A 13,906-nucleotide genomic window follows, 5' to 3' on the forward strand; every position below is an offset into this window, starting at 1 on the left:
AGTATCCCATAGCCAGATAGCATTCACTATAAATTATCGTTCAGTTTGGTCCCTAAGACGAGGTTCTGTTCCCGTTCCTGGTGCTTCATAGCACAAAAACACCAACTCATCTAAAGGCATAAATCAATTGTCAACTCTAGATACTCCCATCTCAAGTAAACCCCCTCTTGACCCCACTCCTGGACAAGCTCACTGAGGGGAGTGAGCTTCTAGGTCATACACTATCTCAGGATAAGTGCAACATCAGAGAGGACATACAATGGTTCCAGACACTGCCATACCCCCCCCCCCCCCCCCCCCCAATGCCAAAGGAGGGAGTGACTTGCGCACAGACATTGTGGAGACAAGTAATTGGTTCCCCATTAATCACGCCATCCCTTCACATGGTTTAAGAATAGGAAAAGACACATTCACATATGAAGACAATATTCGATTCTGTCCTCTTCCCTTTCTGATATTCTGCATAGCACCAGGGACATGTGAAAGACAAGCCTGACCTCTCCCCTCTCTGGGCCCCAAGTGACTGAGCCTCTAGCTGAGGGAAAAGTGCAACTACCAACACTAGAGTCCAAAGGGATACATTCTAATAACAAGTATATCACATAAGCATATTATGCAAATAAATCTTAATTATCTATGTTACCCATCTTCATCCGCCACACGCGTCATACAATAAACGTAACGAACAATTACACACACAGACATGGGGGAAACAGAGGATAATATACACGTAGAGTGATGAGGGGATGTAAACCAAGTGTGCGGGAAAACAAGACAAAACAAATGGAAGGTGGAGCGGCGATGGCTAAAAGACCGGTGACGTCGACCGCCAAGCGCCGCCCGAACAAGGAGAGGAGCCGACATCGGCGGGAGTCGTGACAGAACTGAATGTTTTCTTCTCAACATTTGAATCAGACAACTTTGTGTCAGAGGTAAAACAAATGGAAGCATCATTACAAATGTATGAAAGGTTTGTTGTTCAACAGGCTGATGTTTTGACATTTTTCAGGTGATGTAATGCACACAGGCCCAGGCCCAGACAATATACGTGTTGAAGCACTGTGCTGAACAATTGTCTGGTGTTTTTACACACATTTTCCAATCCTCGCTCGACAAGCAACACATTTTATTTGTCACATACACATATTTAGCAGATGTTAATGCGAGTGTAGCGAAATGCTTGTGCTTCCAGTTCCGACAAAATCTAACAAGTAATCGAATAAATTCACAACAACTACCTTATAAACACAAATGTAAGGGATGAATAAGAATATGTACATATAAATATATGGATGAGCGATGGCTGTGCGGCATAGGCAAGATGCAGTAGATGGTATAGAACAGTATATACATATGAAATGAGTAATGTAGGATATGTAAACATTATTAAAGTGGTGTTATTTAAGGTGACTAGTGATACCTTTATTAAGTCCATTTGTTAAAGTGGCCAGAGATTTGAGTCTGTATGTTGACAGCAGCCTCTCTGTGTTAATGATGGCTGTTTAACAGTCTGAATTCCTTGAGATAGAAGCTGTTTTTCAGTCTCTCGGTCCCAGCTTTGATGCACCTGTACTTACCTCGCCTTCTGGATGATAGCGGGGTGAACAGGCCGTGTCTCGGGTGGTTGTTGTCCTTGATGATCTTTTTGGCCTTCCTGTGACATCGGGTGCTGTAGATGTCCTGGAGGGCAGGTAGTTTACACCCGGTGATATGTTGTGCAGACACCACCCTCTGGAGAGCCTTGCGGTTGAGGGCGGTGCAGTTGCCATACCAGGTGGTGATACAGCCCGACAGGATGCTCTTGATTGTGCATCTGTAAAAGTTTGATTAATGAATGATTAATATAATTCACAGAAGGCGAATGGGAAAGCTGCCGTTACCGTCAATATTACACACCAACGTGCAATCATTGGACAATAAATTAGACGAGGTACGATCACGAATATCCTACCAACGGGACATCAAAAATGAATATCTTATGTTTCACGGAATCGAGGCTGAATGATGACATTGATATTCGGGTAACGGGATATACGCTGCACCGGCCAGATAGAACAGCACACTCCGGTAAAACGAGGGGCGGCGGTCTGTGCATATTTGTAAACAACAGCTGGTGCATGAAATCTAAGGAAGTCTCTAGATTGCCTGAAGTACAGTACCTTATGATAAACTGCAGACCACACTATTTGCCAAGAGAGTTTTCATCTATACTTTTCTTGGCTGTTTATTTACCACCACAGACGGATGCTGGCACTAAGACCGCACTCAGTCAGCTGTATAAGGAAATAAGCAAACAGGAAACCGCTCACCCAGAGGCGGCGCTCCTAGTGGCCAGAGACTTTAATGCAGGGAAACTTAAATCAGTTCTACCTCATTTCTATCAACTTGTTAAATGTGCAACCAGAGGGAAAGAAATTCTAGATCTAGAAACACCTGCATTTTGGAGCTGCCTTAAACAAAGAGAGACCATGTTTGTATGCAGCTTTAATACTTTTTTAACAAACTGATGTGACACATTAATGCCCAACATGCAAAACAGGTAAGCCACAAAAACAAATAGAAAATGACCGATCTACAGCATCGTTTCAAACCCCTTAAGGTCGATATGCATTAAATCCCCACAAGTCAGTTTAAGATGGGTGTTTTTTTACATTGGATGCATCTCAATCCACCGCATCTGCCTTTGTGTAAGGTGTGTTAGTAAGACCATGAGACATCCTGAAAACCGGTCTACTCACATCACTAGCAAACACATTCAGTTTCTCTACAACCATCTTGGGACTAGTCTGAACAGCCTCTGACTTGGCTGTAGCATATGAACAGTCTACACACTACGACCCCACTGGAAAGGTGAGACTCAAACTTTGCTTTAAGGTCCCACCGTATCAGTTGAAAAATAGATGGTGCCAAAAAAGTAAATACATTTCAAAATAGTGTCCTGATCTCAGATCTAGGACAGAATTGAGAACAAACTGTATGGGCTAATAGCAGTAATGTAAAATGACATGTTTGATTCAAGGGAGGTAAAACTATAAATAACAAAATCCTTGGTATGACCACAGTCAGTTTAGAACGCCCGGTTGAGACTTATGGGATCAACGTCACCATTCTAAAAAGTTAACCATCCCTTTGGCTGAGAGCCAACTAGCAAGACCAAGTGTCAAGAAACTAGTTAGTTCAAACATACTTTACAGCCAGCCTTCCCCTGAACATCTTTGTAGGCTAGTTTGTAAATGACTGGTCACAGGTCAATGTAGCTAGGGTAAAGTACAATCTAATTAAAGCAGCCTACAAGTGAGTCTACTGTCAGGAAGCTTAACTGTTTAGGCCAAGACATGTCCTAGTTGACATGGCATTAATGTCACAACTGGCCAAAGGCAAACATTCCTATACCCCATTCTAAAATAAGGATTTAAATTGTGGCACGTCAAACCTGGTCTACCTTAAAAAAGCCCTGGGCTTAGCTATGTGATCAATAACGGGGCTGGAGACAAGTGGAACAGAGCAAATTACTTGGCAGGTCAAGCTTCAGAATTTAGAGACAAGAGAAGGCAACATTATGTTAAAGTATTTTTATTATACAAGAAAATTTTCACAACTAGCCTACATTTCAAAGGTTTATTGAAAACATAAAAACAAATCTAAGCATATCACATCATGATTTAGACAATTAAATATCACATATGCTAACTCATATACCTCCATATTCTAGAAATAAATCACAAGTGTACATCAAGCCTCTGACAACATACTCACTGCAGTTGCAGAAATGCCACTGTTAGTGCATTTATACCTTATTTTCAAAGTGCATCAACCAACATTTCTTTAGATATGTTAACTTCTTAAGAAATTACTAAACTACCCCCTGGTGTCTACACAGGAACAGCGGGACCAAACGGTTAAAAGAGCAGAGTTCCGTACAGTACATTCTCATCATGGACTGCCTCCATGGAGAGGACCGTACCGTTCGGCCTATGGGCATGGGGCCAGTGTGTGAGGTGTGAAGGCCTACTGGTTTGAAGCGGCCGGAAGGTGTGAGGGCAAATAACAATTCCAATCAGTGAAGTAGAAGTGGGTTATCCTCCAGCACGCAACTCCGCCGACTCTCTTCGGTTAGGAGCGCACATGACTGCCTTTCTGAAATGCATTTAAAAAAGTGTTCCCCATCTAGGCCGCTGATGTTTAAGTCTTGCAGGTGTCTGTTCACTGCTCAACAGCCCTCTAGAAGCGCCCCTGTAGTGAGCCCCCCACCATGATGGGTATGATGAGCGCGACCGAGCTGGACTGAAAGGATGCACTGGCTCCTTTGGGAATGTTGTTGTTCTTGGTGACGTCAGGCATCTTGGTCATGTTGGAACTCACGCCGCCAGCTTTGGTCGTAGCATTCATGGCAGGGGACTGTGTGGTAGAGTTTTGCGCGTGGACCTAAAACAGAAGAGCAGAGGGGCTTGGCACATGTGAAAAACACGTAAACCTGAAACATTTGACGAATCGGGACAATTATCAATAGGACTTACTTCCGTCCGACTAATTTTAAAAAAAGCAAACGTTCAGCTAGGCACACGGAGTAGCCTAGGCAGTAGAAACACAATAGCCTTATGGCAATATGTTCGAACAAAATGCACCTTAGAAAACTTAAACATGTCGTAAGTGCCATCACCTTGTGGACAATGTTTTCCATAGCCTATAGGGTAACGGGCAACGTCCTGCATTTGAAATGGGCAGTGGAGGATTTTTTATTTTTTTTTTTTTTTTAAATACGTCGCGCTCAAATTGCATTAGCCCTCCTACGCATGTTGTAGTAACTTTACATCAAGGATTCAGTAGCCTATCTGAAGAGGTGTCACGGTTCCACATTGCGCTGGCACGCTAGATTTTGCTAACATGTCGTCAATCATACTGACTGAAAACATCTGAGGCCATCATTCTCTTGTCAATGTCAAAAATCATACATTTATGGTAACACATTTGTCTGATTAATAAGCAATGAAAGTTGCACCGGTCCTGTTGAAATACATTTGCTCTCCAGAATAATGGGTAGTCTAATTCAAATCTGGGTTCATCTGAAACAAACATGGTAAAAAGTACATCATTTTAGAAGAAAAGTTCTTACCTGTGATGAAATATGCATGGCAAGGAGAAGAAATCCAATGCAAGCCATCACAATTTTAGTCATCTTGTATTCGGTTTCTTCCCAGCCACAATTACGCGTAATGTAGCTTTCCTCAAGATGAATGGCTGGAGGACAAACCCAGGGGATTTTATACCACCACCGAGTGTGACGTTAGGCAACACTGCGCATCCCCCAAACCACCTGTACAGCCTTCCAATCAAATGGAAACCTACAGTTTATCAGAAACTTCCCATAAACTACACCTCTGAGACCTCTTCTTCTACATCTTAGGGTGTGACTGTCAGCAATACAAATAGCCTTTGTGTTTATAATCATTGTCTTTTGATATGAATTCACAAGTAGCCTTTGTGTTTATAATCATTGTCTTTAATATGAATTCACTGGTTTACAATTTGAAGAGTTTGAGACAATTATTCTCTCTACCTTCCTCCTCAGAGAAGGTTGATTCCATGAGCATGATGGGGACATTTTTCAAACAATAATAATTATACAGGTAGTCTAGTTTATGTTGTTCAAAATATATTTATGGGGATATTTTGCCTGGTAAATGGCAAAGAAAAGTTTTACACATAAGCAGGTTTTATAGCGACCTCTTGCGGTACATATAAGCTTTTTACCACAACGCAATTCGGTTCATATGTCCATTCCCCGTCCGTAGTAGTAGGCCTATTGGTCTCACATGGAAGCTATAATTCACCGGCGGTGACTAAGGTCAAGTGAATACTCGAAAGTACATTTCCTAAAGAAAATGTGTGTGCTTGCTAGCTTGTCTTGAAGTAATATGGTTGATAGAATAGGATAGCTGGAACAGGTGAAAGTTGGTTGGGTGTCTCTAGCTTGAACGGTTCTAGAGTTAGACTTATAATATTACTGTTGGTGGGTTATTTATGCTAATTAATGAAAATGTAAATAGTTATAATTTATAAAGTTTTGAAAATGTTGAAGTTGTTTTAATGTTTGTAGCTGAAATGGTGAAAGAGCAGTAGCATTTCAAATGTCTATCACTGTGTCATTATGGTTGGCATTGGGAGATTCTCAATTGGTCTAAAGCCCATCCTCCATAGCTGCAGGAAGTAGGGGGGCTGGGGCTGCGGTGGAGATGGAGTTCTTTGAAATCAAATCAAATTTTATTCATCACATGCTTCGTAAACAACAGGTGTAAACTAACAGTGAAATGCATACTTACGGGCCATTCCCAACAATGCAGAGAGAAAGAAAATAGAGAAATATTGGAAAAGTAGTAACTTTATAATAAAGGTGATTTTTTTTCAGTCAGCATCCCCTACTCAAAACATCTTCCCGTGGCTATGCCATCCTCTCCTTGACTCCTCCGTCCTCCTCTCCTCCGTGACCCGTAAACCACTAAGTAGTCGAGGGGTTGAGGATAGTGTAAATGATAGTAGGTGAACAAAGGAGTGTCCTCTTTCACAGTTGAAGTGTACCTATGATACAAATTACAGACCTCTACATGCTTTGTAATTAGGAAAACCTGCAAAATCGGCAGTGTATCAAATACTTGTTCTCCCCACTGTATATATATACACAGTTGAAGTCGGAAGTTTACATACACTTAGGTCGGAGTCATTAAAACTCGTTTTTCAACCACTCCACAAATTTCTTGTTAACAAACCATAACTTAGGACATCTACTTTGTGCATGACACAAGTCATTTTTCCATCAATTGTTTACAGACAGATTATTTCACTGTATCACAATTCCAGTGGGTCAGAAGTTTACATACACTAAGTTGACTGTGCCTTTCAACAGCTTGGAAAATTCCAGAAAATGATGTCATGTCTTTAGAAGCTTCTGATATGCTAATTGACATCATTTGAGTCAATTGGAGGTGTAACTGTGGATGTATTTCAAGGCCTACCTTCAAACTCAGTGCCTCTTTGCTTAACATCATGGGAAACTCAAAAGAAGTCATCCAAGACCTCAGAAAATAAATTGTAGACCTCCACAAGTCTGGTTCATCCTTGGCAGGAATTTCCAAATGCCTGAAGGTACCACGTTCATCTGCACAAACAAGAGTACGCAAGTATAAACACCATGGGACCACGCAGCCGTCATACCGTCAACCTCTCCTTCGTATCATCTGAGATCCCCAAGGATTGGAAAGCTGCCGCGGTCATCCCCCTCTTCAAAGGGGGAGACACCCTGGACCCAAACTGTTACAGACCTATATCCATCCTGCCCTGCCTATCTAAGGTCTTCGAAAGCCAAGTCAACAAACAGATCACTGACCATCTCGAATCCCACCGTACCTTCTCCGCTGTGCAATCCGGTTTCCGAGCCGGTCACGGGTGCACCTCAGCCACGCTCAAGGTACTAAACGATATCATAACCGGCATCGATAAAAGACAGTACTGTGCAGCCGTCTTCATCGACCTGGCCAAGGCTTTCGACTCTGTCAATCACCATATTCTTATCGGCAGACTCAGTAGCCTCGGTTTTTCTAATGACTGCCTTGCCTGGTTCACCAACTACTTTGCAGACAGAGTTCAGTGTGTCAAATCGGAGGGCATGTTGTCCGGTCCTCTGGCAGTCTCTATGGGGGTACCACAGGGTTCAATTCTCGGGCCGACTCTTTTCTCTGTATATATCAATGATGTTGCTCTTGCTGCGGGCGATTCCCTGATCCACCTCTACGCAGACGACACCATTCTGTATACTTCTGGCCCTTCCTTGGACACTGTGCTATCTAACCTCCAAACGAGCTTCAATGCCATACAACACTCCTTCCGTGGCCTCCAACTGCTCTTAAACGCTAGTAAAACCAAATGCATGCTTTTCAACCGTTCGCTGCCTGCACCCGCACGCCCGACTAGCATCACCACCCTGGACGGTTCCGACCTAGAATATGTGGACATCTATAAGTACCTAGGTGTCTGGCTAGACTGCAAACTCTCCTTCCAGACTCATATCAAACATCTCCAATCCAAAATCAAATCTAGAGTCGACTTTCTATTTCGCAACAAAGCCTCCTTCACTCACGCCGCCAAACTTACCCTAGTAAAACTGACTATCCTACCGATCCTCGACTTCGGCGATGTCATCTACAAAATAGCTTCCAATACTCTACTCAGCAAACTGGATGCAGTTTATCACAGTGCCATCCGTTTTGTTACTAAAGCACCTTATACGACCCACCACCTCGACCTGTATGCCCTAGTCGGCTGGCCCTCGCTACATGTTCGTCGTCAGACCCACTGGCTCCAGGTCATCTACAAGGCTATGCTAGGTAAAGTGCCGCCTTATCTCAGTTCACTGGTCACGATGGCTACACCCACCCGTAGCACGCGCTCCAGCAGGTGTATCTCACTGATCATCCCTAAAGCCAAAACCTAATTTGGAAGCCTTTCCTTCCAGTTCTCTGCTGCCTGCGACTGGAACGAATTGCAAAAATCTCTGAAGTTGGAGACTTTCATCTCCCTCAACAACTTTAAACATCTGCTATCCGAGCAGCTAACCGATCGCTGCAGCTGTACATAGTCCATCGGTATATAGCCCACCCAATTTACCTACCTCACCCCCCATACTGCTTTTATTTATTTACTTTTCTGCTCTTTTGCACACCAGTATCTCTACTTGCACATGATCATCTGATGATTTATCACTCCAGTGTTAATCTGCTAAATTGTAATTATTCGATTTATTGCCTACCTCCTCATGCCTTTTGCACACATTGTATATAGATTCTCTTTTTTTCTACCATGTTATTGACTTGTTTATTGTTTACTCCATGTGTAACTCTGTGTTGTTGTCTGTTCACACTGCTATGCTTTATCTTGGCCAGGTCGCAGTTGCAAATGAGAACTTGTTCTCAACTAGCCTACCTGGTTAAATAAAGGTGAAATAAAAAAAATAAAAAAATACCGCTCAGGAAGGGGAAACGTTCTGTCTCCTAGAGATGAACGTACTTTGGTGCGAAAAGTGCAAATCAATCCCAGAACAACAGCAAAGGACCTTTTGAAGATGCTGGAGGAAACAGGTACAAAAGTATCTATATCCACAGTAAAATGAGTCCTACATCAACATAACCTGAAAGGTCGCTCAGCAAGGAAGAAGCCACTGCTCCAAACCGCCATAAAAAAGACAGACTTCGGTTTGAAACTGCACATGGGGACAAACATCACACTTTTTGGAGAAATGTCCTCTAGTCTGATGAAACAAAAATAGAACTGTTTGGCCATAATGACCATCGTTATGTTTGGAGGAAAAAGGGGGAGGCTTGCAAGCCGAAGAACACCATCCCAACCGTGAAGCACGGGGGTGGCAGCATCATGTTGTGGGGTGCTTTGCTGCAGGAGGGACTGGTGCACTTCACAAAATAGATGGCAACATGAGGAAGGAAAATTATGTGGATATATTGAAGCAACATCTCAAGACATCAGTCAGGAAGTTAAAGCTTGGTTGCAAATGGGTCTTCCAAATGGACAATGACCTCAAGCATACTTCCAAAGTTGTGGCAAAATGGCTTAAGGACAGCAAAGTCAAGGTATTGGAGTGGCCATCAGAAAGCCCTGACCTCAATCACATAGACAATTTGTGGGCAGAACTGAAAAAGCGTGTGAGAGCAAGGAGGCCTACAAACCTGACTCAGTTACACTAGCTCTGTCAGGAGGAATGGGCCACAATTCACCCAATTTATTGTGGGAAGCTTGTAGAAGGCTACCTGAAACGTTTGACCCAATTTAAACATTTTAAAGGCAATGCTACCAAATACTAATTGAGTGTATGTAAACTTCTAACCCACTGGGAATGTGATGAAAGAAAGAAAAGCTGAAATAAATAATTCTCTCTACTATTATTCTGACATTTCACATTCTTAAAATAAAGTGGTGATCCTAACTGACCTGACAGGGAATTTTTACTCTGATTAAATGTCAGGAATTGTGAAAAACTGAGTTTAAATGTACTTGGCTAAGGTGTGTGTAAACTTCCGACTTCAACTGTATGTGTGGGGAATAGAGATGAAGTAGTCATTCAGAAATTATGTTAAACAATATTGTTGCACACAGAGTCCATGCAACTTATTATGTGACTTGTTAAGCAACTTTTTTGTCCTGAACTTATTTAGGCTTGCCATAACAAAGGGGTTGAATACTTATTGACACATTTTTTATTAATTTGTAAACGTAATTCCACTTTGACATTATGGGGTATTGTGTGTAGGCCAGTGACAAAATGTTTATATTTAATCCATTTTAAATTCAGGCTGTAACACAACAAAATGTGGAAAAATTCAAGGGGTGTGAATACTTCCTGAAGTCACTGTATTACAGAGCAGAGTTGGCAAAGTCAGATCGAATCAACAGCACACCACAGAGTGGTACATCCCAGACTAGTTCAGCAAAGCCCAGGCCAATGCAGCACTTTGTAACGGGTGTCTAGATCTTCCTCCTCCTCGGACGAGGAGAGGAGAGAAGGATCGGAGGACCAAAATGCAGCGGGTTGTGAATACATAATGATTTATTAAAGCAAACGACGAAACACGAAAACAAACACTTGGAAGGATTACAAAATAACAAAAACGAACGTAGACTGACCTAAACCATGAGAACTTACATATAACACGAAGAACGTAGGAACAGGTACAGACTATAACAAACGAACGAACAAACGCTACAGTCCCGTGTGGTGCGCAGACACAGACACGGAAGACAATCACCCACAAACAAACAGTGTGAACAGCCAACCTATATATGGTTCTCAATCAGAGGAAAACGTCAAACACCTGTCCCTGATTGAGAACCATATAAGGCTAATTACAAGTGACCTAAACATAGAAACACAAAACATAGAATGCCCACCCCAACTCACGCCCTGACCAACTAAACACATACAAAAATAACATAAAACAGGTCAGGAACGTGACACACTTCATAGCCCAGACCAGCCCAAGCCAGCACAGCTCTGAGCAGTACAGTCCAGTCTTGCACAGCAAAGACTCTGCAAAGTTTGCCATACTGCTGGAAACTGTCTGTCGTGGAAATACTAATCAATAATGAGGAGAGACAAGGTCAATCACCAATCAGGATATTACTTTATTCAAAACGTATTAATAACATTGATTAATTATTGCAATAATGAAGCAGGTCGACGAACCACCCCTAGATGATTCGTTGAGAGCCCCACGATCGGATTTGAGCCACAGCATTTTATAGCACAGTACATCCTCCTGAATTTTCATTTCAAACAACTGATGCATAAAATGGGTCACAAGGTTAGGATTTGTATGAAAGACACTAATAATTCACAGCAGACAGTATCTACTGTAAAGACTGTTCTCATTGTGTAGAAACCCATACCCAAGCCATCTCTCCCTGGTACCTTCCAGCACACAAACACCAACTCATGCTATGGAATGCGGTCTTTAGGTTTTTATCACCAAAGGCATCGAAAATCCACTATCAGCATTAAGCCTCCAGAGGCCCAACTCAGAAGAATACAGACACAATATTGTTCTAAGAACCCCATATTCTGTTGCATAAAACAACCATTTGATGCAAAAACAGTATTATAACAAAATATTGTAATTTCGCCCACAACATGTCATAATATGAGCACTTAAAAAAAAGATTCCCATTAATTTTGGTAAAGGACAAAAAGCTAGCATGTAAATCCTGTAGGGATGTGGGGTCACTTGGGATATATAGACAGAGTTGGTCCATTTGTGCAGACAATGCCCCAAAAAATGGGATCATTGCGAAATAAAATATACGAACACTGATTCACAGAGCCATAAACTTGCACATGAAATTCTTCAAAGAAAAGAGCTGCAAAAGAGCTGAATGCTCGCTTTTTAAGAGTATATTTTTTCTACCAAATCTCTTCAGAACAGCTTACTATGTCACCTAAAAAAAACGTCCCTTTACTGACCATCCTGGGCTGATAGACCTAGAGAAGGTCAACAGTGGTCACATGGGTCGAGTCCTACATTCAAACGTGACATGTTCAGACAATATGCATTTCATATCAAAAGAGATGACACAGGCTTTGGTGGCCAGTATCAAAAGCACTAGGCCAAAACTCACTGTTCTCATCAATGAGAGCACTTATCTTAGCAAGAGGTCTTGTTTGGTTGTCTACCTTAGAACATCCATACACAACTCAGAACCACTGACCTTTTTCCCAGATCTTCTGGAACTGGAGAATACCAATGCAGAGGGAGTCACAAATGCAACGCTCAACTGCCTTCTGACATATGGCCAGTTTCCACATCTGATTGGCTGGCATTGTTTAAATTGTCTAAAGAGTTGTCTGTTAGGGATGCAGTGAAGTGTCGTACAGAAATCAATCACTTTACATGTTTTATAGACAAGTTGTAATGTCTTTATAAGGTGTTTAATGTCGTGGGGGTACGGTGGGTGGCGTCATCATATAGAACTGTTAAAGCTATCTGGTCGATGCACGGTGCACTTTACAATTACTTGTGTGCTGCCAGTGAAGATCAACACTGCTGCTACTCGCTGTTTATTATCTATGCATAGTCACTTTACAAATGACCTCGACTAACCTGTACCCGCGCACATTGACTCAGTACCGGTATCACCTGTATAGAGCCTCGCTATTGTTATGTAAATATCTTGTTACTTTTTTGATTTTTTAACTTTAGTTTATTTCGTCATTATTTTATTAACTCTGTTTCTTGAACTGCATTGTTGGTTAAGGGCTTGTAAGTAAGCATTTGTAGTCGGCGCATGTGACAAGTAACATTACATTTTATGAAGAATATGGGTCTCATGATGGATGCGTGAAAGGAGTTGAAAGACATCAGAAACTTTACGGTCAAGAGACATTCGTTTGACAAACACAGTGAGTCACACAATAAAATAACAATAATGAGGCGATGTACAGGGGGTACCGGTACCGAGTTAATGTGCAGGGGTACAGGTTAGTCAAGGTCATTTGTACATGTAGGTAGGGGTAAAGTGACTATGCATAGATATTTATGCTCGTATTCATTCAGTTGTGGGGGTTTGAGTTGAGTCAGGTCTCTTTCTCTCCCCCCTCTCTCTCTTTTCTCTTCTCTCCCCCTTGTGGTGGATATCTGGAGCAGTGCTCGCAATAGTCTCTCACTTCGGTTTTCTATGAATTTACTATTCTAACTTGGAGAAAAAGGAATGGGAATAATATCAAGTAAGGAACATCTCTTGCCCTCAGCTCTCTGGCCTGCTCCGGCCCATGTCAAGCACGTAGACTTACTGGCCTACTATGAAGCAACACAGGGTGTGACCCTGTCGGTGCTGGATCTAGGTAAGCACTTTTCTCCGCGTTGGCTGGCAATGTCCTGAAATCGTGTCTTTTTGTGCTCTATTTTATTAGGCACAATCTTGTGTTTACTAATTTAGTTGCAACACCCCTCTCGTTTTTGCTCTCTTACACACACCTATTGTAATTATGTATTACAAAGAAATGTGCGCACAGTTCTTTTGCAAATAGCCATGAGTTAAAAGCATTTAGACTGCAGTGATACTGCTACCGAATCTTGTCCTATGCTTAGGCTACTCATCACATAAGGAATTGGATTTTGTTAGCCTGCATAGACGCATCATGCATGCAATGCTTTATTATAAAGGTGATCATTTTTTTCAGTCAGCACCCCCTGCTCAAAACAACTTCCGCGGCTATGCCGTCTTCTCCTTGACTCCTCCGTCCTCCTCTCCTCCTTGACCGGGAGGAGAGAATCCTCCCAGCGTCTAGCATGGACAGTGGCGTCATGCCCATAGGGGGCACAAGGGCATGTGCCCACTCAGATTTGTCCTG

The 13,906-nt window shown here is 42.2% G+C and overlaps 1 long non-coding RNA gene across 1 annotated transcript; it reads right to left on the reverse strand.

Annotated features, from left to right (window-relative positions):
• Positions 1 to 3,557: 3,557 nt before the first annotated feature.
• LOC139530928 (uncharacterized) lies at positions 3,558 to 5,374 on the reverse strand. Its single transcript, XR_011666158.1, has 2 exons — positions 5,114 to 5,374; positions 3,558 to 4,425 (listed from the first exon to the last, which is right to left on the reverse strand). It is a non-coding gene; the product is annotated as an uncharacterized lncRNA (long non-coding RNA).
• Between the last annotated feature and the right edge of the window lie 8,532 nt (positions 5,375 to 13,906).

The sequence above is a fragment of the Salvelinus alpinus genome, chromosome 9 (genome assembly GCF_045679555.1).
Source record: "Salvelinus alpinus chromosome 9, SLU_Salpinus.1, whole genome shotgun sequence".
NCBI lineage: Eukaryota > Metazoa > Chordata > Actinopteri > Salmoniformes > Salmonidae > Salvelinus > Salvelinus alpinus.